Source organism: Eptesicus fuscus, chromosome 9 (genome assembly GCF_027574615.1).
Source record: "Eptesicus fuscus isolate TK198812 chromosome 9, DD_ASM_mEF_20220401, whole genome shotgun sequence".
Taxonomy (NCBI): Eukaryota; Metazoa; Chordata; class Mammalia; order Chiroptera; family Vespertilionidae; genus Eptesicus; species Eptesicus fuscus.
Window position 1 is genome coordinate 35,840,536 of NC_072481.1, and position 5,563 is coordinate 35,846,098.

Genomic DNA, 5,563 nt, shown 5'->3' on the forward strand with positions numbered 1-5,563 from the left:
TTTTAGTATGGTCTTTTATTTTGTGTAAACTCGCCATATTATCCTAGTTCATTCTGCCTGTACCCCAGTGTCCCTCCCTCTTCTTAGAAGCCAAGTCTCCCCGCATCTTCCGGAGGAAACCACGCAGATGGTCTCTGAAAGGGTCCTAGTCTATTTTCAAACTCTCTCTTCCTCCAAGTTGTCAGGAGAATGTTTTTTGTTTGTTTTTGTCCTTCCCTATAGTATCTCTTCAAAGACTCCGTCATTCTTGTTTCTTAGGGGCTTTTATGTGGTCTTACTTCATCACCTTTGAATAGGGCCAGGTCTTCGCAGACGTGGCATTGCCACCAGGGGGCATGGTGACCCCGTCCTCACTGACTTAGCAGCCGGGGCGGCAGTGCCCCACCCAGCTCCCCCTGTGAGGCTTTGTCACAACGTGACTGTACCTGCCTGTCACAGCTGCCCTTTAGGGCCCACTTCTAGGTTTTCTGACGGCAGAATTAAATTAATTGCCCAGAGTAACTCGTTTCCCCAGCTTGCATTACTTCCGACGCGCTTCCTGTCTCATCCTTGTTCAGGCTTCTCCCAAAGTGTCTCTGTGCTGGGGGCGCTGCTCTTCCTCTGCTCCCCATGGAGCTGCAGGCTCGGGGTTCTGTTTCTGAGTCCACGTTAGAAAAGTAGAAGGAAGACGAAGGTGAGAGGACCCGGGGGCGGGGGAGGGAGGGCAGTGCCGGGCCCAGGCTCTGAGGGCTCAGCAGCCAGGGCCTCCCACCTGGTAGGTGTGCAGGGAGTAAAGTCTTTTTCCCTCAGATTGGGGAAGGGGGGGTAAAGAGGATGGGGCCCTCCACCCCTCAAATTTGACATAATTTATGGCACTGTTGTCAATTCTTGTTCTTTTGCATATCTTCGGGAGACTTTTAAGAGAGACGGTACCATGCTAAGTATTACTAGTTTGCTACCATATTGGTAGTTAAGCCTTTCACTGAAGGGTAATTTTATGGGCTTCATGTATTCATTCACTCACATCCCCTTGCTCTGGGCTTCATGTATTCATTCACTCACTTCCTCCACTAGACTGAAAGTTCAGAAACTATGGATATTTATTGTTTTACTCCCAACTCAGCACAGAAACTGGCATCTAATGTGGGCGCAGTAACTCTGTGGTGAGTGCATAATGACCCGGCACAAACCAGGCCGGAGCAAAGACCTTCCCAGGGGTGTTTTGAAGTGTTAGTGCTGTCAGTCGTCCTCAAGTGTACTGCGTAGTCGCAGCTTTAGAGCATTCTAATATCTATGACCTGAACTGATGCTAAAAGCAACCCAGATTAGGCAAGACAGGTATTATTCTCTCCAGTTTATAGATGAAGAAACTAAGACCCAAAATGAGACAGACACCTGCCTATGGTCACACAGAGAGTCACAGGAGGGACCAGGAGCCATGGGCCCCTCCCGGGGGAGAGGGGGAGGCTCTCCTCTGCACCACCTGCCTCCTCCCACGTCTGGTCATGAGGATAAGAAGAGAAGTCTGAAGGGGCCAGAGAAGGCGTCCTGGAGGGCTGGGCTGGGTCTTGGAGATGGCCAGGCGCCACGTCGAGGAGCATCCCAAGCAGGAGACAGTGGGAGCAAAGGCCTGGGTGTGTCAGGGTCACAGGGTCATGGCCCAACCACTCCTGTGCTTGGGGTGAGTGCAGCCAATAAAATCCTCCAAAAATGTTCAAGCCCTGCACTTCAGCCAAGAGTCCTGATTTCAGCTTACCCCTGGTGCCACCTGCCCCTCACTGGCATTGTACCCCCACTGGGGAGGGGGCAGGAGGAAAGAGCAAGGACACTGGAGTCAGACAACCCTGGTGTGAAGGCTGACCCTCCATTTACTGGGAGACCTGCCCTGGACAGGTAGCATCACACTCTGAGACTCAGTTTCTTCCCTTGAATATTGGGGTCATAATGCTGGGCTTGCTGAGTTGCTAGTAAGTGACAAAACCTCTTAGCGCCTTCCTCTCCTTCCTGCCCTTTTGGGGGCAGGTGGGAGCTGGGTCCTTGCTCTGGCCTGTCAAAGGCCCTGGAACACAGCAGAGTGATGCGATGTGCAGACGGACGGCAGGACGTGGCCAGGCCTGGCCTCTGCCCCGTCAAGGGTGCACACTGCATTTCTCAGGAGGGTACTCGTCTTACACTTCTCTCCTCTGAACAGTGAGGCTAATTTCCTCCTACTTGAAGCTCTTGGCAGCCGATCCTCTGCATATGGCGGACTCCCTTGTTGGCTGTCAGAACAAAGCCCTGCGCTCCATGCAAGTGCCATGCATTCTAATTGTCTGAGCAGCCCTCTGCTTGCTCGCCATCCAGGAAGACAAGCGCATAGTACGTCTAGAAGAAGGCACTCTCAGATGGAGCCGGGATGCTCTGGGAACTTACTCCTGCCTCAAGGACTGCCCTGGAGGCCTCCCTCCCACAGCTGGATCCCTGGGGGCCAAAACAGAGGGACTCAGTCAACAACCCTGCTCCTGTGAGACTGTACTGGGCACCTTCTAGATCAGTGGTTCTCAACCTTTCTAACGCCGCGACCCTTTAATACAGTTCCTCATGTTGTGGTGACCCCCAACCATAAAATTATTTTCGTTGCTACTTCATAAATGTAATTTTGCTACTGTTAATGAATCGTAATGTAAATATCTGTGTTTTCCGATGGTCTTAGGCTCTACAGCAGTGATTCTCAACCTGTGGGTCGCGACCACAGATATTTATAGGATTCAGTCTGGGACTCTGGGACACAGAATATATCCTGTAGGCATCCCAAGCAAGGGTGGATTTACCCACAATTCCCATCAGTCCTTGATTGAGGGGCCAGTACATTCCTCGGCCCCTCTGGCCTGCCATGCACAAGGAGAGAGCAGACTGCAATGGCCAGAGAGAGATCTTGGGCCAGGGTGCGATGCCTAACATCAGGTCAGCTAACACTGAGGTGGGCTGATAGAATATGGAATTGGCAGCAAAGAGGATCTGCTGCAGAGAGACACACTACAATATGCCAAAGTAATGCTATTCAGATCATCATTCATTGAGTGCTTATCCTGTGCCAAGTCCTTTTTATTCTTGCTGAATCCCTGCAAGACGGGTAGTATTACCTCTACTCTATGGGGAATGAAACCGGGGTTCTGAGAGGGCCTGAGTCAGTGCTTAAGGTCCCAGCACTAGGTAGCCTAGCCGGTAGGCGAACCCTCTGCCTGACTCCAAAGCCTGGGGCCCATGCAGAGCTGCTCATGAGACAGAAGCCTCCAGCGCTGGAGCACCGCTGGGCTGTCGATGAGCGCAGGAATTCTGGGCATCCCCCTGCAGTCAGATTTGAGAGACAAGGAGAATCCTTGGATGTGGAGAAGCAGCTGGAGAAAGAAAGTGATCAGCGGAGGCCCCCCTCAACCCATCACCACCGATGGGAGCCAAATGGATGGTGTTTTATAGATGGGAAGAGGAAATTCCAGATCCCAGGGGTCTTGAGGGGTTTGGGATCAGCTAGACCTGGGCTCAAATACTCCTCTCCTTCCTATTTGTCTACTCTGCAACCGTGAGTCAGTTATTTGACTTCTCTGAGCCTTAGCACTCTCATCTGTGTATTAGGGCTACTATTACCTTACGGGGCAGCATAAGGATGAAATGGCACATATAAAGCACCTGGCACATAGAAGGACCTGGGGCAGGTGCACATAGAGTAGGTGGGATTGGAGGCCAGGAGAGCCTGCTGGGTTCCAGGCTGTGCTCTGACTTTATCCCCTGCTCTTGGACAAGGCTCATCCCTCTCTGAGCCTTGGTTTCCTTTCCCATGAAGTGGAGATAACATACGCTCCCGGCTCTCAGGAACACGAGGCCTCAGGGAGCCTGAGGATACGGCTAAAGTATGAGAAGGGTCACAGTGATCAGCTCCTGGCCCCGTGCAGTGGAGGAACTCAGGATGCGGAGCAGAGGTGCCCGTTTCTGATCTGCTCTCTGCCTCCAATATGCCAGGTAGCCTTGGCAGTGTCCTCTTTCTTTGGATCAAAATGATGGGGTTGGCTGAGGCGATCTCTGAAGGCTCTGAGATACTGGGCTTCTGTCCCCCCCGCCGCCCCACTGCGGAGGCCTGGCTCCGCTCTCTCCTGGGCCCAGGCTCCTGCTCTGGTCGATCACTGCCTATCTCCAGGGGCTCTGGCCTCTTTGCTGCTTCTCAGTGGCTCCCGCATCCCACTCATTGCTCTTGGGCTCACCCTAAGCCTGATAGCCATTCTCAGTGCCTATGGCCCAGCTGAGGTCACCCCTAACCAGGGCCCTGCGAGGAGTGTGGAGGCAGAGTTCCTAGGCTGCAGGTCACTGTGGGCTGGGGTGCAGGGGAGGGAGAACATGGTCCAGGACCCAGGCTGTCCAGCCTCAGTCCAGCCTCGGGAGTCTTTCAGTGACAGGGGTCATTTGGTAAATGTCTCAGGGTGTGGTCTGGAGTCAGGCTGAGGGCGTGACAGTGGTCAGGCTCCAACTGGCTGACTCAGCAGGCTGGACACACCTTTTCTTTCTCTAGCATTCAGCCATCCTTTTCTACAGACAGGCAGGGTTTTAGCCCCTCACTCCGCCCAGGCCCCGGGACACTTGTCCATGCTCAGTAAAGTGACCTGAAGCTGCAGAGGAGAGAGGTTTCTGTGATTGTTCTTTCTGTCCCATCACTCGGGGTGCATCTCAAGGGCCAGAACTAATGGGCCAGGTGAAGGGGTGCCTGGTGTGGTTTCAGGGACACCAGGGAAGCTGCTAGAACCTCCCAAATGCTCCTCCATCTGTCTGGTCAATACTGAAATCCCTCAGTTATGTCTTAGCCATTTGGATTAGCTTTTGGAGAAGTGAGAAAATCCCTGGCCTCGGAGTCAGCCGATGAGGAATTAACTCTCACGTTCGCCTCCTCATTGCAGTTGCATTACCACGTTTCTCTGAGGCTCCATTTCCCAATCTGCAAAATGGGAGTGATAATGCCTGCCTTCCAGTGTTGTTACAAAGAGGAAGTGAGAAGCACTGGCAGCTGGCAGGGGTCCCTGAACACGCAGGCTTTCCTGTTTATAGCCATGTGGTAGGAAGAGCAAGGTGATTTGGAGGACGCCATGCTGGAAGTCACCACCAGGTGGCAGCATGAAGCATTGGTTCCTTGCTCTGCTCCTAAGGAGGAGGCACTTGGTGATGGTTAGGGCGAACCCCTGCTGTGGTGAGCTCCTGGAGCTGCAGGCTAGTGGGTCAAGCTGGGTGGCTTCCTGTACCACTTGTGAGGAGCCGCTGAGTCCTCTATTGGTGCGGTGTGGCACCTACAGAGAAGGGTCCGGATCCCCCAGGGATATAGAGAAAGGTCAGCCTCACCCCTGTCCTCAAGGAGTCCACAGTCTGGGGAGCAGGGAGGCTGAAGTCCCTCTGGACAGGCAGTCAGGGGGGAAGCACAGAGGCTGTGGTAGCATGTGAGGGACACCCAGCCCTGCAAGGGGGGTCAGGGAGGGCTTCCCAGAGAGAAGTTCCAGCACAAGGAACTCAGGGGCTAAGGCTTCTCCCAGCGACTGTTGGCTTTGTGAGCTTGGCGCGCGCACGCTCA